The following is a 24,331-nucleotide window of genomic DNA, read 5'->3' as shown; positions in this document are numbered from 1 at the left end:
CCTTTTGTTTTATATTCTCTTCTTTTGAATATCTTAAAATGATTTTTAATTAATTAATTAAACTTTTTATTTTAAGCTCATTGTAGATTCACATGCAGTTGTAACAAGTAACAGAGAGATGTCATGTACCTTTTACCTAATTTATCCCAATGGTAACATTTTGCAAATGTTACCATAGTGTAATATTACAACCTGGAACCTGACATTGACGCAATCTCTCAGTCTTATTTAGATTTCCCCAGTTTGACATCTACTCATGTAGGGGTGTGTGTGTGTGGGTGTGTGTGTGCGTGTGTGTGTGTGCGTGTGTGTGTGTGTGTGTGTGTGTGTGTGAGAGAGAGAGAGAGTGTGTGGTTTTATGCAATTTCATTACATGGGTACGTTTGTGTATCCACCACCACAGTCAAGATACAAACAGTTCCAACACACAAGGATCCCTAAAACCACTCTCCCAAAGCACTACTATCTTTGCCCTTGGCAATCACCCATCTCTAGAATGTTATCACTTCAAAATGTTATATAAATAGAATCAGACAGTAAGTAACCTTTGGGGATTGGTTTTTTTCACTCTGCATGATCCTCTTAAGATTCATCCAAGTCGTTGCCTATATCAATAGTTCATTCCATTTTTGTTGCTGAGTAGTATTCCATTTCATGAGCATGCCCATTTGCTTAACTGTTTACCCAGTGAAGAACACCTGAGTTGTTTCCAGTTTGGGGCTATTACACTCATGTACAGGTTTTTGTGTAAACATAAAGTTTTCATTTCTCTAGAGTAGATGCCCAAGAGTACAACCATTGGCTTGTACAATAATTACATGTTTAGTTTTATAAGAAACGCTTGAACTGTTCTCTATCATCATGATGGTCAGACCTCATAATGGGAGCTAGTGGGATATATGTTTACTTTACCCTCTTACTGAGAGTGATCAAACATCTAATGGACACCTGCTCTGTGACAAGCCCTGATTTGGAAATAGATCAAAGACCAACTCTGCCTTCCAGGAAGTCCCTGTCTGTCTGTCTGTCTGTCTATAAATTCATTTAATCCTCCTGACAAGCTAAAGAGGTAGATACTATTATCATGCCCATTTCACAGATAAGGAAACTGCGGCACAGGGAGATTAAGAAACTTACCCAATATCAACCTGCTCTGTGACAAGCCCTGATTTGGAAATAGATCAAAGACCAACTCTGCCTTCCAGGAAGTCCCTGTCTGTCTGTCTGTCTGTCTATATTTTCATTTAATCCTCCTGACAAGCTAAAGAGGTAGATACTATTATCATGCCCATTTCACAGATAAGGAAACTGCGGCACAGGGAGATTAAGAAACTTACCCAATATCACACGGCTAAAAAAAAAAAAAAAAATGGAAGAAACAATCTACCTGGGGTTAACAGGAAAGGCTGCCCAGAGTAGAGGACAACTGATAATCCCAAAGATCGAGTAGGAGTTCACCAGGTAACAGGAACAGACACAGCCTGAGAGGGAGCTTGCCGATGTTCAAAGGCATGGAGAGGAATTCTGGAACTCAACATACACGAACATGGCTTAAAGAGGACAGGGCTGCCCAGCCCAAAGAAGCAGAAGTCTGGGCGGGTAGTGGTGAGCAACTGTGGCTGTGGGCCAGACCTGGCCAGAAAGTCCACACCATGTTTTATAACATTGTAATTCATTGCTAACATTGAAAACTTAGAGATTTTATATCCCTAGTCAGGTTTTCAGCTTTTCTTAGACCACCTCAGTACCTGGCCATGCTGGGCTTACATGGCAATAATCAGCAGATGCAGAGTGGGACTGTCCCTTTCATGTGGGGCACATACCCTCTAATTTGCCATAGTCCCTCTACCTGCCATTGCTCCCACCTGACCTCCTTCACTAATTAACATCACATGCTAGCTCCTATGGTCATTTGAGTTTGAAAGTCCTGTCTTAGGCAGAATGAGACAGCAATCTGAAAATATCCAGAGATTCAATCTGCACAAAAAGGAGAAGATAGTCTGTGAGTCTCCCCAGTGCTGAACAAGACCAAGGTATAGGGGAGCAGTTGTATGTACTCAAGGAACAGACACCAGCCTTCAGAGCTGTCCAACAAGCTGTTCAACAAGGTGTTTACAGTCCAGCGGCTGTCTCAGGAGGTGGCAAACTCTCCACCATCACAAACAATAAAATGTCCACTATATCAGATTGACCTAACCATTCTATAAGATCTCTCTCGGCGTTAAGAGACAGTTACTTATTTCTTCATTATTGAGTATTTACCAATCACCTGCTAAGTGGGAGGCACCAAAAACATGTTAAGATTGAAGATAAGAATAATCATACCAATGACTTACGCTGTTAAAGCTCTTAATCCCTTTCCGAGAATTTCCCCAGCCATCATCTCAGCCAAGTGTTTCCCTAAGTGTAGACAGAGAATCAACTCCAAAGGAATTTTCAGAAGTACAGGACAAAGCTTAACGTAGCATGGACAGAGAGAGCAAGTAAATGCTTTTTGTTTCTTTTTTTAATCAGATTTTCTCCAGGAGAAAGTGTCAGTTTAGTACTAACCATGCCAATGTTATAATCATTATAACCATGCCAAACTCCCCTTGTAAACAAAGAGAAAGCAGGCCTTAGGCTCATGGCCTAGAGCAATCGATTGCATCCAGGGTAGAATTTAATATCATTGTTGTGTTTTCTGTGGATTTGTTATCACAGTTACTGTTTATTTATGGCAATGATATAAATTTTCCTTTTTGAATAAATCAACTAGTGGAAAGCTAGCAAGGTGGTAGAAAAGAAAAAATTAAATGGTGATGGTATTTAGTGTTGGCAAAAATCATAAGTGACTGACATTTGGGAAACCTACCTGGCCATTGATCCTCATGGATGACAATCTTATAAGAGAAGCACTTGTATGAGCTCATTATTTCATCTGACAAATAGTTATTGGACATCTACCACATGCTAGGATTGTGCTAAGGGTTAGGAATACAGCAGGGTCAAATAGACCCATTGGATGGATGGCAAAACAGAGGCACAAGGGAGTGGGTGACATGCTCCAAAGATACAGAGCCTGAGCAATACCTTGAACCTTGGGCCTAACTCCCAATGTAGTGCTCCCTCCCTGGGCCCCACAGTGGCAAGCCCCAGGAAGACAGATGGCACTCACTGCAATGCCCTCCTGGCTTGGGCAGTTTGCTGCAGTGAAGAAATTAAGGGCAGTTGCCCAGCCCCCTGGAGAAAGGTGAGGACAATGCCTCCCAAGGGCCAATAAAAGGGGCCAGAGCACATTTCCTCTGACTTTGCTATCCCTGCTAGCCCCTCCTGCCTCGCCCTTCTGGGTTCCCTAGAGCTGGGGCTCCAGGACAGCTCCCTCTTGACTACTGGTTTTCAGGTGACCTAGTTTCCCCCAATAGACCCACACACCTCCTCCCACCCCCGGCCGAGAAAACCCTGCTTGGTCTAATTAAAGAATTGCCACCCTGCTGCTAGCACGGCAGCTGGGCAGGCCCCAAGACAGGGTGCTGGCCTGGGTGCGGGGGCAGCCCGCAGAAGTCCTGGCTCCAATGGGCTGCAGACTGGCCCCCTCCTAAAACTTGTGCACACCTGTCTCGTCTCCAGAGATAGCCCTGGATGGTGATGGGGACACAACCCAAACTGCCAGGAGTCAGGAGAGCAATAGCCTCATCAATACTTAAAGGGGATCCCCAAAGAAGACCTCATTTGGAGGAAAACCAACTCCATGGAGACATGGAGCCCAGCGTGATGTGGGAACATCCCGATGGACCATCCTGCAGAGAACTGGGCATGCGAGGCCACAAGTCAATGAACAGGGCTGACAAGGCGGGTGTGGGAGGGTCTGCAGAGGCCAGGTTGGGGAGGTGGTAGGTTATCCAGGAAGCGTGTGTGATATGAGAAGAGAAATCAGAAGCAAGGAGAAATAGGGCGAATACTTAATTTTTCCAACAAATGGCTATGTGAAGTCTATATGGATGAAACAAAAGAGCCTGATTGTGGGCAGGAGGAAATCTGAGGCCAAGGCACTTGACACTCGGTGAGGCCGGGAAAGGCTGTTGCGGTGAGCCTTTATTCAGACCCTGTTGCTGTCTGACATAGTCTGAACTTAATTCCTCTTGCTACCTCCATTAACCCTTGCTGCCTCTGAGAGGAGAAACTGAGTCAGTGTACATCTCAGGAAGCAGGGGCTGTGATCCAGAAGGCTGAGCCTTTAGAAGAAGGAGAAAGGAAGGTGCTGGGTTTGGGAGCTGGTAGAGGGGGGATAGGCTGAATGTAGAACCCTTCCTCCCTCCAAAACGAAAAGAAGACTATTAAAAGTGTTTGGGGAATGAATATACCTCTGGAGAACCGCCCCCCCTCCACCCCCCAAAAAAAAGAAGAAGAAGAAGAAGAAGAAAGGCACGGGTCCACTGAAAGACAGTTTGATGGTGGTCCTTGTAGTTCTTCCATCATCACTCTGTGCTGGGCCCTGGTTGGCCAGAGCCTGTCAGCAATAGGCTAAGTCCAGCCTCAGTGATTGGTTGAGGATAGGCGCGTGACTTATGTTGGCCCAATCAGAAGCTCTTCCTTCTCACTGCCTGTGACCTGGAAGCATTAAACCCAGTTGCTGCTGAAAGCCTTCTTGCTGCCAGCCATTCAGGAAGCCAGCCTTTGGATAAAGCCAATACTTGGCAGTCAGAGAAAGGAAACAGGGTCCTTTAATTTAGGGTCCTCTGGACTGCAGCTATCCAAGCCAACAAAATCCCCTTTATTACTTAAACCAGTTGGATTGCATTTTGTTACTTGTAGCCAAAAGCCCCCTAACAGCAATGCAGCTTTTAGGGATGCAGGAATGGGCACCCCAGAAGGAACTGTTGGCTAAAGCAAGATGAATGCCCTCTTTCTGGGGGGTGCTACCAGATATCTCTACTTTCCCCCTACAGTGGCCACTTAGGGCCCTTCTGGCCCAAGTTGAGGACCAACCTTGAGGAAGGAAAGAAGGCCAAAACCAGGTCCCTGCCTCCTGAGACAGGAGAAGAGGGCCCAGGCCTTGCGACTCCACATTCCCAGGGGAGCAGCTGTTTGACACATCTTTGGACTTGAGCCTAGTGCCTTGAGAAAAACAACACAAAGGAAGGTGAATTCAAATTGAAGAGCCTTTAAAACATGAGTCAGACAGTGTCTCAAAGTTCACACTGTTAAAAGAAAACGTTAAGATATTTTTTTCTTATTCTCCAGCTATTCTTCTCCACACAATATTGGCAGCAGCCTGGAGGAAGGCCGTGAGTGTTTTCTCCCTGTGCTTCCTGTAGCATTGAGCACAAGGGGAAAAGGAAAACAGGAAAACAAAACATAGCACCGGCTTCCCCTCCTCCGTGATCTCACTTGGGACCCACTTTCTCTCCTAAAGGATGCACACCCCCACCCTCCCACAATACACTTCTTTGAATAATAGCATCATCCCTCCCCCTCCCAGTATAAAGATGCTTTATTCATTAGCAAAGAGACTTCTAGGGCCTCTGGTGCTCCAAATATCTAAATTAGAAATTAGCCTTGTCTCCCTCTACCCGTTCTCATGGGATTTTATGAATTGACTGTTCTATCCCTGATGAAATGAACCTTCTAGACTCTGGGCACAATCACCCTAGACAGGACATCCTGGTTTTAAATCTGTCGTGGAATGCAGGTCCCCAACAGTCTGCCCCTTAACTCTACCTCTCTCAGCAGTGCTTCTTTCTTGGAACTTCTGAGTGGTGGCCCTGTGGTTGGCCCTAACTTGTCACTGTCCTCTCAAGGCCATTTACTATGACCCAATTTAGCAAGACTTGGGTGGGAAGTGTCAGGGGAGGGCCGCAGGACTCAAAGACTACAAGTTACACAAGAACAAAGAGTGATCAAGGCAACTAATGCATCTTGAGCTCTGTCAGGAAAAGAGCCATGTCCAACACTGGGAAAATAGTCCAGCTGACCTCTGTCTGAACTGGTTGGGCCATCTTGGGAGCATAGTACCAGGCCTTAAATAACAAAAGCCATGAGTGAAAGAATTCGTTTTGTTCTGAGTCTCGAGAGGGCAGATTTGGGATCATGGACAGGCAAAATGAAGTCATAGGATCAGCCTGGCATGAGGAAAAACTGTCTAATGTTGACAATTCAACAAAGCCCAGCCATGGCACGATGCTGGGGTCCCCACCATCAGGAACTCCATGGCCACTCGTGAGGCTGCTGAGAGAAAAAGTCTACATAGGACTGTAGGTAAGACTGGCCCAGTGGGCCCCAACCCTGGCCTGGCAGACAGAACATTAGGAGCATGCATTCTATCATGCGCATTTGCAGCTCAGCCCTAACCATCGAGCTAGGCAGCCTGTAAGGACTATTCCAAGTAGATACTGATTGATGATGTTTTAGATTTCTTCTGCCTGCGAAGGTGAGATAGCTTTCTCAGGCTCAGCTCCAAGAAAATTTCAAAGGAAACCACAGCTTGAACAGGTGAAAGAAAACCCATGAACACACCAGTCTTCCACGCTGAGCTTCTCCCAGTGGACCTGAAACCACTGAGAGACCCACAGGCTGTAGGTAAGAATGCCAGTGTCGGGGAGACTGCAGGGGACAGAATGAAGGTGCCAAGGATGGGGCACACAAAAAGCTGACATGATGTCTATGAATACATTAGTCAGTCACAGTCACAGTGTTAAACCAAGCAGCCAGTCTCCTAAAGAAGCTTATGTAATAGCTAAGCACAGGGAAATAAGAGTCAAATTACACATACTGTTTCTCCAGGCTTAGGGGAGTGTGGTCCACCCCCTCCCTTTGCAAGGAGATAAGAATTCCCTTTGCAGCTGGAGGGATCATTTTCCAAAGGAGGCCATCTATGGCGACAGATTGCCCCCCTGGATTACATTTATTAAACAGGGGACAGCCATTCACATCAGCTAAGCCTGTCTCCCTCTCTCAACCTGATATCCTTGGCCAACATTACCTCTAAGGTCGTTAGTGGCTACTTGGAGCACTGTGTGGGCAGGGGTTACAAGGCCATGTACAGGCAGGGGTTACAAGGCTCATTCAGGAGAAATGAGCGTTCTGATTGATTAGTAATGCCAGCTACAGATAAAGGAGTGGGAAGTAGCTGCCTGCACACTGAGTGTGCAACTCTGTTCTATGTCATGCTTACCCACACTTGGATTTCAATACTTGTCTTCACCCCATTGTTCGAAATCCTCTAGTATTAAACACAAATATCTAGATAGTTACCAGATTGAGACGAAGGGCCCCTCAAATCCCAGTATGTCATCCAAATAACACAAAATCGCCACAGTAGGTAAGAATCAAGACTATCTTAGGTTTTAAAAGGAATTTCTCCAATTATTTGCACTAAGGGGTAGAATGAAGAACCATGCTCCATTCCCTTAAGCTGACTACATTTAGGTTCTAGGAAGCAGAATGCTAAGACAATTCAAGCAAGGGATGGCAGGCCCTACAGCTGACTGTCACCTCTCCCAACTTTGTCCCTGAAGAGTAGGAAGATAAGTAATCTACTGGTAACTGGATTGGGTCAATTCTTGAAGGGGTAAGGGAAAAGGTACTACTACCAGCCAGAGATCACTGTCTTGTCCTTTCTAAGCATCTTGGACCCCACGCCATACCAACACAAAGGAGGAAGGGGACTGTGGTCTGCTTCCTAATAAGACACCTCTCTTCACTTCAGAAACCCTAAAGATATCCCTAGCAAGCTATCTCTTCCCTTTTAGCCAGGGGTGTTCTTAGCCAATTAGGAAGTAGCTGGTGTGGGAATTTTAAAAAGCTTTTCATATTGTTCACTGAGGTTTAGAGGATAATTTTAAGGAAGCAAGGACAATAACAAGCACAGAGTTGGGCTCAAAGGATAAAGTCCTACACTGACAAAGAAAGAAGGGGCAGTGAGGAGGAGGAGCTAGAGCAATGCAGAGAATAGATGAGAACGAACCGCACGGCCAGTCAGTGGTGCAGCTGGGATTCGAAGCCAGGTCTGCTTAATTCCAAAGTCTACATACATAAAAGGAGGAGAAGAAGGAATTAGGAAAAACTCTGAAAGAACCATAAGCGCTTTAAAAGCTCTTCCTCATGAAATCCTAGAAGATTTTAGAAAATCTTCTAATGATCAAGGAGACCAGAGGACATTTCGACTAAGACACCAGATGGATCAATCTGTAATAGCACAAACACTTGCTGAAGTCAGTATTGAGTAAAACAAATGCTTAATGAAACTAAAGATAAGTATCATAGAACCTATAAAATATGTAAATGAAATGAACCCAGAGATAAAGAAGGCGGGGTAATAATGGCAGTTTTCTGTGCACAGTATATATTCCATGTGTCAAGCTCTTGACATGTAACATGTCCTGGAATTGTTGCACTAATTCTGCAATGTAGGTACTGCCCCCATTTCAGAGAAGGGAAAGCTGAGACTCAGGGAAGTTAAGGAACTTGTAAATAGGGCTGATATTTCAGTTGTTGGTGGTTAGACTGTCTTCTAATTGGTCTGGGCCTATGCCTTGATGGTTAAGTATTTTGAATATGTCCCCTGCTTGAACATAAATGAAAAAATGCCAGACAGGGAAGATGGCCCACAGAGGCACAACTGAGAGCAAGAAGAGGAGTCCTTGAAGGAGAATAAATGAAATCTATGCAGCGCAAGGACAATGATTAAAGCTATAACTTCCCTTACTATTAGAGCTGTCCTCACCTTTGGAGGCTTAGGCAGGAAATAGCTGTGTCTCATCCTATATTTCATAGAATCTGCCTTCCGAACCCCTGTGGGCTCAGCCCCCTGTCACCAGTGTTCCCTTCCTTGGTGAGCACTTTCTCATTTTCCACTTCACCCATCAGCAGATCCCACACCAGATTCATAGCACCAACTGTCCTCTCCCCTCTACTCTCTGAGTGACGAAATTGTCCGTAGAATCAATCAGGAAGCTTCCAGGTGCTCTGCATTTGGAAAATGAAGTTCCCATCCAGTATGCAGTCTTTGAAGTCTCTGAGTACTAGATCTGTGACCTGCCAGGTCACCGCACAGGGAGAAGCAAGCTGTAGTAGAACGGCCTTTACATTACTTTGGTTCCTCCTCTCTTTGATCTCCAGCCAGCTCCTTCACTTTGATTCTCTCCTCTTGGCCCCTCTTGTGTGTACAGAACTCCAAGCATACGTCTGCTTCCCCTCTGACCAGCTTTATTTCCATCGAACATGGTAAATCCTCCAGAAACCATAGATTCAATCTTATGAAAATGCCATTATTATCATAATCGAATTTGTCTCCTTGTGTTGAAATCTCAGGTTCATTTCGTTAACCTCTTTGGTCTATACTCAGATACCTGGGTCCTGATATTATTTCAATCCATTCGCTCAACATTTTCTCCAGCAAATTACTGGATAGCCTCTCTGTATTTTATACCTGATGTTATCAAGTAGCTAGTTTCAGGATTTTCTTCTGGAAATTTTCTCCCCTAATTCACTTCCATTTTTAAGTTAAAGCCACAGTCGCTTAGTCAATAAATATTTGTTGCCATCTACTATGTACTAGGCAGTAAAGGCGGGGGGTGCTCTGAGGGTTTGTTAATGAACAAAACTATTGATCAGAAAGGTTCTGCTTCTAGTAATGGCAGAGTAGCTCTTAGCAGACCTACTCTCTTACATATAATTATTATAAATTACATGCACACAAACAGAGAGAGAGACAGAGAGAGACAGAGAGACAGAGAGAGAGAGAACCTATTGAAAGGCATTAGGTTTGTTCAACAACAAGTGTACAGGAAGTGGAGGAGAGAAAGAAAGAAATGGCAGTAGGTGACTTCTGTGTTTTTATAGCTTTCGACCCAAGGATAGGCCCAAGTCAATGTTGTACATTGTGGCTACAATTTGGATAGAAACCTTCACTCTTAGTGTTTGAGGAATTAAAGGACCGAGCTCAGGAAACTACAGTGGGAAAGTAAGGAGAGACATCCCAGAAAAGGGTCACAGAACAGTAGCCCAAATTCTGGATATAAATTCTGCCCAAATCTCCCTGAACGATGCATATACAAGGCAGATTCTAAGCGGTCCTACTGAGGATAACAGAACAGAAGAAAAATTTCAGCTATTGCCCACTCAGGAGAAACTGAGTTTACAGTTTGAGTTTGGTCAAGTTAACTGCCTTTTAAAAAAAAATCATTACTATTTTGAGGAATGTAAGAAAATCAAGTCTCATTCACAATGTTCAAGATGTAATACAAAATTACTAGAAAAAAAATTTAAAAACAAACAGGAAAATATGGCCCAAACTCAAGAGAAGACAATTAATACAGATCTACCCCAAGAGGACCCAGATGTTGGAGTTAACAGGTAAGAATTTTAAAGCTTCTTTTATCTTTTTTTTTTGGAAAATATGCTTGTAATAAATAAACAAATAGGAAACATCATCCACAGCACAGAAACTACAAAGAAGAGAAACCAAAACTATTAATCAGATCAGCTAAATTTCCACCAACACTTTCTTTTGCATCCATATGAGTTGGGCTTTTCGCTAGGGACAGTTACACACTTCTAATACTGACTTGAATGACCATTTTTTAAGCACTTTCCAAGTGCAAGAAATGGGCCAAGCTTTGGGGAGTGAAAATACAACACAAAATCTTAAACTCTGAGAGCAAATACCAGTACTTTTCATCTGACAACATCTATATAAACTACTAGTAATAGGACATATATATTATTTCAATCTACTCATTCATCATATATATATGTATATATGTGTGTATGTATCTGTAATGTATGTGTGTGTGTGTGTGCATATGTATATATATTCCCTTTTATATAGGACACTTGTCATGTCCTCCCTTCTCTCTGAGGTCTTAAATAGGAAGAAGAGACTGAAGTTCTGCTGCTGTGGCCTCTTTCCAGATCTCAGATCACTCCTGATAGAGTCATTTGCCCCACATAAAGCACAAAGGAATGAGGGTGAGGGGCAGGCTGTCAGGTGTGATACACCTCCACGGCAAAAGTATCCTCCACTGGCTGATTAGGCAGATCAGTTCTATAAAAATCTCTGGGTACTAACATCAAAGGGAGTCAATGGGGAGGCACTAGCCATTATAACATCTCTTTATCCAGTTTCATTGACAAATATTTTGCTTTTTCAAAACATATTAGAAATTCAAACTTGGAATCACCTGGAGATGCTGAGAACATATATAAAGATCACAGAGCAAGACTATTAGATATCCACCAAAAAGGCCAAAAAAAAAAAAATTAAGACAGAAAATATCAACTGTTGGCAAGAATTCTTATACACTGGGAATATAAATTGATACAAGCACTTTAAAAACTGCTCAGCAATATCTCCTAAAGCTGAACATATGCACGCCCTATAACCCAGCAATTCATTCCTAGGAATATACCCAAAAGAAATTTCTATATACATTCACCAAAAGGCATTTCCAAGAATGTTAATAGCACCATTTGTAATAGTCCCAAAGTGCAAACTATCCAAAATGCTCACCAATAGTAGTCTAGAAAAGAATTATGGTATATTCACATAAGGGAACAACATACAACAATGAGAATGAGCAATATACAATTGGACTCTCACGAGGTTAACCAAAATAAGCCAGACACACACACTAAATACATACTGTATGATTCTATTTCTTTAAATTCAATAACAGGCAAAACTGATCTACGTTATCAATCAGGATAGTGGTTTTTGGGTGGGGGAGTGACTGGAAAGTGATGTAAGAGGGGCTTCTGGAGTACTGGTAATATTCTGGTTTTTGACCAGGATATGGGTTACATGGGCATGCTCTGTTTGCAAAAAATACATTCGTTTAGGGTTTGTGTACTTTTCCATATTTGTTTTACCTTAATAAATCATTAAAATTTTAAAAATACTGATGCCTGGGTCCCACCTTGAAAAATTCTAGTTTCATTGATCTGGGGTACAGCCGAACATGAACATTTTTAAAGCTCCTGTGATGGGTCTAATGTGCATCCAAGAACCACTGTGTTAGAACTTGGTAGCTCTCCTTACCATTTCTTGGAGAAGGAAGGGGTGCTGCTTCTCCAGGAAGTCTAAAGCAGATGTTTTTTATAGAACACTGGTAGCTCCAGGGGAGGTTAATAGGTGTTACATGGAAAAAGGGGTCCATTATCAAATATGTAAGTTTTAAAATTCTACATCATCAACTTTTATTGAACACTCACTGCATTCTTAGAGCTCAGTGCTTTATCTACACTATCTCATTTAATCCTCACAACAAGCCCTTGAGAAAGGTACTATTAATCCTTATTTTACAGAAGGATAAAGTAAAACTCAGTGGGGTAATTGTCAAGGTCACACAGCCAGTAAGCAACAGGGCTAAGATTCGAATCCACCCTGGCCTTGACACTGAAGCCCAGGCTCTTAACTGCTGTCCTAATCTGCCTCTCTAGGCAATACTTGATTATAGGACTTGACAGAGCTTTTACTAGGCTAATGTGCGTGATTGTGAGTGATTGCTGAGATGGAAATGTGGAATACAGCATTTCCCAATGTGGTTTCTCTGCCTCCGTCTCTTACCTTCCAACCCACCACCCACCTCACTGGTGGAATTTTCATTCTGAAATTTAGTCTGTATTTCCCTTGTAGGGAAGCATTTAATACGTCTCCGTTGCCTACAGAGTCAAGCCCAAACTCCTCAGCCTGATAGCTCAGGCCATCTAGTGTCTGGCCTCGACATTGTAACTCTATCTCTGGCCATCCAAATGTCCCAAACCCACTAAACACTCAATTTACCAGCTGTGCTGCACAGGTCTGATGGATTCACACCTCTGCAATGGTATCCACCATTTGCAGAGGATCTGCTATGTGCCAGGTACTACATATAAATTAACTTTAATCCCCACAATGAGCCTTTTAAAACAGGTACCCTTAGCCCCAATAGATAGATTAGGAAATGATGGCTCATCTTGACATACCCAATGTCACAATTAATAAGTGGCAGAACTAAGATTTGAACCCAGGTTTAGTTTCCTCTGCTACACCATTTCTCCTCCTTGTTCTTTGAGAGCTAGTACAAATGCTGTAGTAATCATATCTATCATCTCTTAAGTGCTTTCCAGGCACCGTGTTCAGCACTTGACATGGCTTGTTTCATTTACACAGTATCTCAATGCTCTTTTTATTCCCTCTGAATTGTTTTTTATCCGCCCTGTGCCAAATGGGTTTCTTTCTCCTCTCTAGCTCCAAAGCATGTGACCACATCTCTATTGTGGCACTCAACACTCTGTAGTAATTTTCAGTTTCAGATCTGCCTCTTCCATTGGACTAGATGCTCTTGAAAGACAATACATATATATTACTCACCTATACATGCTGCCATAGAGCTACCCAGCACATGATAGGTATTCAAAAAATAAGAGAGGGTGGACAGAAAGGCGGGAGACCAAGAGACTGAAAATTCAGAGATTGTTCCATTAGTTCTGTCAAAGGGAATGGTCCTTGTCTTGGAACCAGAGCTTTAGCATCAAACCAGACAAAATAGACCTGGCTGATGGAGGAAGGGGTCGCACCGAAAGCCAGACAGAGGACACAGATCACCTGGCCCCTGCTTTGTCTTCCATGAGAAGATGGGTTAGGATTGCCCCTGGCTTCACAGTCTCTTTTCAACTCTGCATACTTTGCAATTGGCTCTATATGTCTTGCTTAGGTGATTTGTTATAAAAACAATGGTTAGGTTCATTCCACAGCACTGTTTCAAATATTCTCAAGTGCTCCTTGCCTTGTATTTTTCTTAAGATATCCCAAGTGAATGAAGATATCCAGAACAGGTGGCCCAAAGAAAATGTATAGCTAAGGCATATCTCCCCACAAATGGGTAGATCAGGTGATCATAACCCTTTCTATTTTTTTATTTTTATTTTTTTCCCCTCTTTAATTCCCCCGACACACATACACTTCCACCCTTGACCCATGGATGTTGCCGTTTTACCTTAAGAACTGGATCTCTGAAGGTGGGACATTCCTCCCACACGCTCGGGGCATGTACCCAGGATCTGGCGCACCCAGGGTATGGTCCATGGCTCCACCTGGGGCACAAACTCAGGACCTTCTGTGTGCAAAGCAGACGTGCTAACCACTACTCTATAGAGCCACCCCCACACCCCTTTCTAAATGGACCTATTCTTTTTGAGTAGGAGGCCCCTTTACAAGACAGAGACATCTTTGATGCTCACTCATTCATTGAACACCCATTTGGTGCATCCAGTCTACAACAGGCACTGTTCGGAACACACCTCTTTGTAACCCCTGCGGTAACTGCATATTCATACCACACACAACCAACCTCTATGAGCTCCAAGGTTGTGGATTTTTAAAGCCAGCCTCTGTCCCTTTGGTCTCTTACTCTTTCTGGACTAACATACAAATTTCCCCAGGTATGAGTGATCAGTGAGCAGTGCCAGCTGCAAACTCAGCTGGGTTTCTGCACAGCCTCTCTCAGACAAACCCCATTTCTTAAATATGGAAACCACCAGAAACAATTCGACATTATTTGTCCCTTCCTAACTTTCCACCTCTTCTGCTGCTCCCACTAGGGGTAAGCTACATGATTTTTTTGCTTCTAATCAAGTCGTTTTCTTTGGGGGATTTCAAGACACACACACCCACCATCATAATGTATTTTATTAATTCATTTGTTCTACTCATGAAGATAGCATTTATCAAACAAAAGTTAGCTTAGTTTATTAATTCCTCTAGCACATATGGATCACACTATTTTTCTGTTACTGTCCATGTGTCTGCTCCCTCCAGGACACAGGGATCAGCCTTAGAGCAGAAGCCAATTTAATTTAATTTTATGTCTTTAGTACCAAGCATAAAGCCAGGTAAAATGTGGTTCTTGAATATTTAACAATCTTTATATAGGCACAGTCCAGTGGGTCAAAATTTGAATTACTGTGGACCCTGACTCAGAAACATTCTATTTTATTCTATCAGACTGGCAAAAATTAAAGTTACTTAATACTCAGTGTTGGAGATGAGATGATAAAACAGGCATTTACACATATTGCTGTTGAGGGAATAAAAATTAGGTTGGGGTCTTGGGGAGGACAATTTGGCATGTCTGTCATAGCTCAAATTGAAGAAAATTTTCCTTATAGATAAAATCATACCAGTCAGTGTACAAAGATATACGCTGTACAAGCAAGGATGTTGCAACATCATACATTTGTAGTAGAAAAAGCTGAAAACAATCTGAACTGTCAGCAAGGGACTAGAAATAAATTACAGTAAATTTTAATTACTGGACTGTCACGTAGCCTTAAAGACTGAGGTATATCTCTATGTTTTGACATGTGCTAAGATAAATTAGCTGGAAAAAGGAATTTTCAGAAGAGTAATATACAGATGTGTTAAAAAGAAAAAAGAATAAACATGCAAATGAATATGGGTTTGTATATATATAAGAAATTTATGGAAAGAAACATAAAACATTCAGGAATTTCTTCTGGGAAAAGAACGTGTGGCTAGGGGTGATAGTTGGAGAAATTTCACTTTCCATTTTCCACATTTCTGTAGTTTAAATTTTAATAATGGATTTGTATTCTTTTATAATTAAAAAGCATAAAATATACCAATAAGAAAACAAAAGCTGGAATTTATATGTAAAAGAAGAAAACTAATGAAAATTTAAAGAAAATCATCCCTATTTCTTTAGCAAGCAATAGGCAATGTCTATAAGGCAACATGTGATCTCTGCCCAGTCTGTGGGAAAGCTGATGATGACTACAGAGTTCCAGAAGGGGCCTGGAGGCAGTGATAGTCACCGAGAAAGGCTAAAAGCCCTGAAAAGAGTAAGTATGAGAATGTGTGCCTTTTACTTCCTCTTGGATGACAAGAAATGAAGCCAGTTCTGACTGAGGCTCTGAACCATTCTGGGAGCCAAGAAATTCTGAGAACTCACCAGGCTGGCATGAACACTGGAGCCTCCAATCATTGCCAAGATGCAAAGGCTAGGGATGCCTAGGTAAGCAATAGACACAAGTCACCTGGGTAAGCAAAACAACTGCCCCAGTCTCCGGGAACATCGATGACACAGGCTCTGCTCACCTATCCCCTTTGCTCTGAAGCCATCTATTACTCACAGGGGCTGACTTGGCTGATACTAAAGTATTAATAATAGTCGAGATGTATCGAGTACCTTCTACCTGCCAAACGGAAGCTTAAATGATCGATCCATCATCACATGCTATTATTATTCCTATTTTACACAGTGGTGAATTCAGGCTCAGTGAAGTTAAGCAAGTAACTTGCTCGAGGTTGCAGTAAGTGGTAGAGGTGGGAATCAAACCCAGGTCTGACTCCAGAGCCAGCCAAAGTCACTGCTAGCCTTCCCCCTTCTGGGGAAGAGCTGGAAATAGGTTCTCCTTCAGAGTAGGGACAGCCTTATGGAGCTCAACAGCATTTCCATACAAAGAAAAGCCAGAGAATGTAATGATTAAGTGCAAGGGCTTTGAAGCCACACGTCCTGAGTTCAGATCCTTGCTCTGCCACTTACTGGCTGTGTGAGTTGGGGCAAGTCATTGAACTTCTCTGCGCCTCACTTTCCTTAGCAGTAAAATCAGTAATGCTACCTCTTAGAATTGCCAGGAGGACTAAAGGAGTTAAATAGACAGGGCTTGGCTCATAATGAGTACCAAATGTTAACAATTATTATTCATATTAAGAAAAAGGTGCCTTGTCTTCCAGGCAGATGCAATTCTGCAGGGTGCAGAGCTTGGCAAGTGGAATGGGCTAAGGTTCAGCCCCTCCCTCAGCCAGGTACCATCAGGCAGTACAGGACTCTACAACCTGACACTAGTCTTGCCGAGCAATTAACTTCCACATGCTGCCAGTTCTTCCTTCCAGCTACCCCTCCACCAGCCTGGCTGTGTATCAGAATCATTTGGCACACTTTTTAAAAACACAGATTCTCAGAGCCCCATCTTAGCTGGTTCTGATCCAGGTGAGCTGAGCTAGGGCCCAGGGATCTATATATATTTAACAAACTCCAGGTGACCCAGGAAGAGTGTTCCTGGACACACATTTCTGGAAGCACTAGAAGTTCCCCCATACCTTGTGCTGGCTGTTTCAGTTGTTTCTTGAGAGCAGCCATCCTTTCACATTTGGTCCCAGGCCTAGGCACAGAGAGTAGGGTGCAGGAAATATGTGACTCTGCAAACCAGCCAGCAGAGCAGATGGCTGCAAACAGGCACGAAAGCCTGAATTTGCTTTTGTGCTGGAGTGAGTGACATCAGGGATCCCTGACCTGAAGACTCGCGGTTCCCCAGACCCTTGCTACTCAAAGTGCAGTTCGCAGACCAACAGAATGGCTCCCACTGGGAGCTTGTTAGAAATGCAGGTGCTCAAGCCCCAGAACTACTGAATCGGGTTCTGCATTTTTTTAAATAAATTTATTTATTTAAATTACTTTTAAGAATACAGCACATTGGTTAGAGATCTACAGGAACCTCAAGCTGATTCTTGAGCAAGTTTGAGGCATAGGCCTGAGATCCCTTGCTCCAGATAAGGTCTAACCAATATGCACCTCTAAACTGTTCAAACACCCTTTGGGGCCAGTCTTTCCCTTCAAACTCCCAGAGAGCTCCCAGAAAAATAGAATATTCCTCTCAATAGCCTAGATCCAGGCTCAGCGGCCAGCCTGGGGCTCACAGTGAAACTTTGCTTTAATAAGTTATTTATTTCAAAGTCCATATTAAAATAAACCATCCTAATACAGGAGACAACAACTCCAGCCTCTACAATTCTGGAACATAAAACATTCCCTTCTTTTGTACAGAGTCGCGACCCTTGCTCCCCTGGCCAAAGCCATCCAAAGGCATCGAATGACCCAAAGAAAACAAGCTATGTCTTCCTGTTGGCCAAGCTTCAAGTTATTGGGCAGATTTCACGCTGGAACTTGACCTCATTAATCCAAGGCCTATCACATTGCTGTAAATGTCAGTGGAAAATAGCCATTCAGTGGGTTTCCTTCATTCCACCAGCAAGGGAAAAAACAGGAAGCTGACAGCAGCTGCACTCCAGCTTGGCAAATCCCAAGGGCCCAGCTGACAGGGCGTTCCTTGTCAGCACCTATATTTCCCTTCCCCGGCCTGCTTGTCCAGATAAAGGTGGGTCCTGGACCTACACGAGCAAAACTCAGTAGTCATCACCATTCAGATCATTCAGGCCCCCAAGCATCTGCTCAGGAAAGAAAATCGCTTGGTCTGAATTTCTTTGGCCTGAATTACCAATTGGCTGATCATCATTCAGATTCATCTAAATCTCTTCTGCCCATTCAAAATGTTCCACAAGCCAAACCTCTGGGACTCCAGGGGACATAAGGTCTTCTAAGTCTCCATTCATCTCTTTAATGCATATTGATTGTCTCCTGTGTGCCGAGACCATGCTGGGCAACTGAGGAAACGGAGCTGGATGAATTAGACACAGTCACTGACCTTATGGAGTTTATAGTCCAGTCTGAGCCTCATCAGCCATGACGCTATTGACATTTTCGATGGGATAATTCTTTGTCGTGGGGGCTGCCTTGTGCACTGTAGGATATTTAGCACCATTCCTGGCCTCTACCCACTACATGCCATAGCATGCTTCCCCAGTTGTGACAACCAAAAATGTATGCAGACACTGTTGAATGCTCCTTGGGGAGTCAAACTGCCCCCGGTTGCGAATCACTGGCCTAGTAGGTAAGACAGACTAAAGGAGTAATGACCACAAATAACCATATGATCACAATAATGATAAGTGCCATGGAGGAAAATGTGGATATTACATCAGTATTATCTAAAGCTTAGAAGCCAGGCATCTGATGTGTAATTACAAATCCTTATGACAACTCTCAATGACCATTTATATTTGTATTTATATTTATACTTATATTATATGATCTATATTTCCAGATGAAGAAATTGAGGCTCAATGAAATGAAGAAATCATCCAAGGCCAAAAAGCCAGTAGAAGGCAGAGCCAGGATTTGAACCCAGGCACTAAACTCTGCCTCCCATAGAAGAAGAAATTTGAGCCTTTGTCTTCTGTAAACAGGTAGGGTATGTGGGCATGTGATGCTCTGACCAGCCATCCTAAAAGGCTCATTACTTCCTGGGGTCACCATGGAGCTCAACCACCACCTGCTATATCAATCAAGCTGCAAGCTGCCTGCGTCAAGGCATGTTTGTGGGACACTGGCGGGCCGCAGATTGCTGCCTGAACTCTGAGACCTCCAAGAACATCTCCCCTCTGCACGTGCCTGCACACAGGGCCTTCCCAAGTCAGGCACATCTCTAAGATGCTTACTACCTAGCATCTAAGGGTATACAGTGAAAAAGCCAGACATTCTACAGTCAGCTTTAGGTATTCACAAGGAGCATAAGTGAGGTGGTACAGGACAGCACATAGCAGCTTTGGAGACCCCAGACATGAGTTCCTACCACATATAAGCTGCATGCTCTTTAGCAAATGATTCCACCCCCATGCCTCAGTTTCCCCAGCTGTGCAATGGGGATAAATGCATCCGCTTTTATCCCTAGGATAATAGCAATGCAAGCGAAGACCTTTACAGTAACCACCACCCAGAAAAACGCTTGGTACAATATCATGATCCATAAAGAAGCCAGATCACGACACTTCCTCTATCCCCATCCCCTTCCTTCAAATGAGAAACTGAGTCCCAGGAAGAAAGAAACAGGTACAGAAGTATCTCCTCTCAGGAAGCATCTCAGGAATAAGGAGGAGACCTTTGTGCTTCCTGGGTAGAAGGAAGTGGAAGGGACAGTTAATGTATTGGCAAATGAGCACAGTCCAGCCCTTCTTCCCAGGCAGAAGTCAATCCCAGACTCTCTCCAGTGCTACAATCAGACAACCCTCTGCAGGCTGCAAGGTGCCTGCTTCAGGTCAATGAGTATTTAATCATTCAGGACCCCTTGGCAGGATGGCCTCTGCCTACCTCCCTGGCTTTGCTTGCTGCCTCTGCCTCTGTCATATCCTGTGGTGACAGTTCTCCAACTCCTGCCCACTGCTCTCAAAGACACCAAGCACTTTTAAGCCTCTGTGCCTTTGCACAAGCTGTTCTCTCTGCTCGGGCTACCTTCCCCTGTATTATCCACCACCTAGAAATTTGTCTCTGAAAGGCTCAAATAGGTTCCCACCGCAAACTTTGCCCACCTGTTATTGGTCATCACAGACTAATAATAACAGCAACTAACATTTGCGAGCACAAATTATTATCGAGAAGGCCCTGAGCTGAGTTTCTTACCCACATGGTCTCACTTTTCTCTTCGCATCATCACCCTAGGTAGGCAGCTTATGGGCTTGAGAGGTAAGGCATCTTGTCCATCATCATCCAGCTACAAGGCGGCACAGTCAGGAATGAAACCTGTTGACCGGCCTGAGCTCACCTGTTCATCTGTCGCTCCACTCCTCACTTCTCTTCCTGCCGGTGGAACTGTTATCTCTCACAGTCTGTTGGAGACAGTAGCCTCACTATCTGTTTCCGGCCCTGCCTCTCCCATAGAGTGAGAATGGCACTGAGAGCTGCCTTATTCACCTCGAAATCCCTTGCTTAGCACAAGGTCTAGAATGCAGTAAACATCTGTCACATGAATTAATGAATCCTGGGAAATGGCCACCAGATGAGAAAGGCTCGGTCACAGACTTCCTGAGGACAGGCCCATGCTGGATTTGAATTCTCAGGAGGCAGTCCCCCCAGGCTGAGAAGCTTTCCCTGTCCTGATAGTTAGAGGAAGAAGAGGTCTGACTTCCCCAGACAGGAGGAGGTGAGGACTTTGAGAGCCCACTGTGAGGGAGGAAATGGTGGTGATGGTTTTTTTCCTGCCCACACCAGGTGCTGTACTAAGCACTTTCTGTGCATTATGTTCTCACAGAATCCTCACAGCCCCATGACGTTGGCTTTACTGTTACTCCCATTTTACGGATGAGAAAACCAGGACTCGGAGAGAGTAGATAATTTACCCAGGGTCACAGAGCTTTTAAGCATAGAGCTATAATTTGTACTAGACCTGTCTGGTCTCTTACTCTTTATACTTTGTAGCTTTCTGTCGGAGGCAGGCTTGTCCAAGCACTTCTCGAAGTCAAATTTCTAAGACGTGCTTGAGATAAAGAAGGTCATCCTGGTCTCTGCTGGAAGAATGCCAGTTGGGACTTACTATACACCAAATGCTCCAAATCCTGGGTGCAGGTGGACTGGAGGGTTGGAGCAGTTAGGTTGGGAGAGGGGGACAAGGTTGGGTGGGGATCCTGAGGGTTGGAGCACAGCACATTCCTCCAGGTACGCGCCTTCTTGATCTGCAGAACCAGGCTGGCTGCAGTTTCTGGTAGTCAGAAAAGCACACTCTGGGGATGGAGTAGCTTTTAAAAGGAACCAAAGAGTCGCGGGAAGGTTCTGGCCTCAGGGGAAAATCCACCTTCCTGAGTCAGCAACCTCTTAGTCCTGTGGCTCAGGCTCCCAAAAAGACAACTAGATTAGAATTTAACCTCCACTTCAGCATCAATTAGCAGAGAGAATGCAGTCTGAGCACGCATTGGCCTTGCCTGTCATGTCCTTCCATGCCAGGGAAGATCCAGAGAGTACCAGGATGTAAGGAGCCCCAAAGCACAAGCCACAGAGCAGTCACATGAATGTCACAGTGGGGGAAACCAAAAAAGGGGTAGGAAAGATCAAGCGGTCTTCCTGTAGGAAGACATTCCAGAGGCTGAGAAGAGAGGTCAGGAAGCTTCCAGGGTGGGGGACACTGCTGAGTAGACTCCTATTGACAGTAAGGTACAAAGTTGAACATCCAGAGTTTCCCGGTTGACATCTTGACCCCAACATCCTAGTGGTAGGTGGGAGAGAAGGGGCTGGGGATATGCGTGGGAAGGCCCTGTGAGCAGGCTGCCAGCTGCAAGGATTCACCAGCGCCCACCAGCTGCCTGCAAACAGGCTCTTCATGACAGAGATGAGGGAGGGAGATGTGGAAACTCCCCCGGCCTGGGTAGAACCACCCACCAGGACTCCACTTCTGCTCCTGCTTAAGAGACACGCCCCATTCAAAACCAGTAAGAAAGGCGCCGGCATTTACCTAGGAACACTCATCCTGCCATGCTCCACTGCACCAAGCACTTCCCATCAGTCCTCTCGCCCATCCCCCATTTCATAGAGGTAACTGAGGCTCCGAGAGGCCAAGGGCCTTGCCCTCGGGCAGATAGCTAGGAAGAAGCTCTATCACAAGCCTAGGAGGAGGCCTCCCATCCGGACCGAGGGATTTTCTCCGGGGCTGCACCAGCCGCAGGAAATGGCAGGGCACAAGGGAAGTATCCCCGCGGGCTGATGCGGCGAACGACAGGCCCCTTCCCCAGAGAGCCCTACGGGAAAGGGCGCCTGGTACCTCAGGGCCCTGGGTCCTCCACAGAGGGCGATTCAGAGGCGGCACCTGGTGCCCGGGGCCGCGGGGAGCTGGTGGGCGCTTCTGACAGCGAGAACAGGGGCCCATTATGTAGAATCCAATCACATGGGCGCGCAAGCAGCTCGGCTTTCGGTTCTGAGAAGCGCTTGTGCAGCCGCGTCTCTCTCCCTCGGCGCCCGAGGTGCCCAGGAGCACCGGGTCCCAGGGAGGGACGGGTTCAGAGCTCGCCAAGGCTCAGCTGTCCGCCCGGGGCTGGGAGCTGCATCATCAGCATCTCCAGCGAAGCCGGGCCCGGATTGGGGGAGGAGGAAGAGGGAAGGAGGGAGTCTGCATCAGAGAAAGAGGCGGCGGGGAGCGCCTCCCCCTCCCGGCTCTCCACTCCGGGCAGCTGGGCAGCTCAGCCTGGGCGCTCCCGCTGACCTTGGGGAGACCCCCCTGAGCGCCCTCTTGGGAGCGGGCTGCACGGGTTTCTGCCCATTGTAGGCGCTCGGGGGCGCTCCGCCCGCCGGAATCGAAGCGCGGGACTCCGGGGTGTAGGAGCGTTCGCGGCGCGGGGCACTCGGCAGCCGGCGCACGGCGGCCCTTTGGAAAGGCAGGGCGCCCCTCTCCGCAGGAACAACCACGCGCGGGGTCTCCCCAGGGTCTGCAGGCGCTGTCATTGGGATCTCGCGGCGGGGTGGCACCTGGGGTCGCTTACCCTGGGGACCCTTCCCGCCTGGGCAGGAGCGCTCCCCGCGCCCAGCCGCTGCGTGAGCGGCCACGCGAGGGGGCGGCGCCCGCATGACGGGCGGGGAGGCTGGACGCCAGGACTGTTTGGTGCTGGCTGTTGCTCCCGATTCCCGGCATTATGCTCCCCGGCAGACGGCGACTTGTGAGTCCAGAAGCAGCCGAAATCCCCCCTGACCACTCCAAGATCTGGCCATGCCGACCCCAGCCAACAACCTGCCAATGCGCCAGCCTCGTCGTTGGCGCGCAGGACCCGAGAGAACGCCCCCACCCCAGCCCGCATCCTTCGCGGGACCTGCCTTTCCAGTGCCACCCACCCCAACCCCCAATTATCTTAAGCCGCCCGCCCTTGGCCAAAGCACCCCACACACCCCCAGCCAGACTGTCGGAGGCCGGGACCACTCCTCCGCCGCCATCCTCATCCCCCGCCGTGTCAAGCGGCAGAGTGCAGCAGGGAGGCGGCGCAGCCGAAGAACTCACCAGCTCTCCCGAGCCCTGCCCCGGCGGCTCCCGGCCCCGGCTCCGTCCGTCCTTCCCCGAGCCGCGGCTGCCGGTGAGGCGACAGAAACCGGCTCTGCTGCGCCGCGAGCCTCCGCGCCGCCCTTCGGCTCCTCCCCCAAGGCGGGGCCTGAGCTCGCAGGAAGGGGGTGGGCGCGCTCCGCCAGATCCAGCAGGGGAGCGAGCGCGGGAAGGGTCCCGGTGCTGTAGGAGTCGGGGGGGGGGGCACCTCCTTTGAGCAGCTCGAAATCGAAGGGAGTTGAGACACGGCCAGGCTTCGGAATAGTTTTCCTTATGGTCTTCTCGCTGTCCCCTCCACCACCACCACGGAAAGGAGGAAACCTAGGACTGTTCGTGTTCCCATTTGATGGAAGGCAGGGCATCGTGAGGTCCAGGGAGGAACAGCGACGTGCCCGAGGTCAAGAGAATTCGTACAGTGCCAGGAATTCAAGTCTCCTACTTTGGAGGCCTGCTCGGCTTCAGTCTGAAGGCTTCCTAGGACGTCAAGGGGACCAACCAACCAGGCCTTGCCTTGCGGACAGGTCTGTCCATGGAGGCAGGTCTCCCAGCTGGGGGGCGGGGAACGAGAGCGAGACGTGGGGGCTTGGGGGTCGTGGCCTGCGACGTGGGCTCGCATCATTTCCTCTTTCTGGAAAGAAAGGAGGTGAAGCGAAGTAGGAAGGAAGTG

At 46.1% G+C, this 24,331-nt stretch overlaps 1 protein-coding gene across 1 annotated transcript in view; it reads right to left on the bottom strand.

The window, feature by feature from the left end:
- The window catches only part of PPP1R16B (protein phosphatase 1 regulatory subunit 16B), a 93,022-nt gene extending 69,314 nt beyond the window's left edge, over positions 1 to 23,708 (bottom strand). Inside the window, exon 1 of the mRNA XM_006921812.2 lies at positions 23,626 to 23,708. The gene's annotated coding sequence lies outside the window, so the exon portion shown is untranslated. The remainder of the gene's footprint in view (positions 1 to 23,625) is intronic.
- Positions 23,709 to 24,331: the final 623 nt, after the last annotated feature.

This window comes from Pteropus alecto, unplaced genomic scaffold (genome assembly GCF_000325575.1).
Source record: "Pteropus alecto unplaced genomic scaffold, ASM32557v1 scaffold45, whole genome shotgun sequence".
NCBI lineage: Eukaryota > Metazoa > Chordata > Mammalia > Chiroptera > Pteropodidae > Pteropus > Pteropus alecto.
Note: the sequence above shows the minus strand (reverse complement) of the source record. Positions and strands in the feature narration are given on the sequence as shown.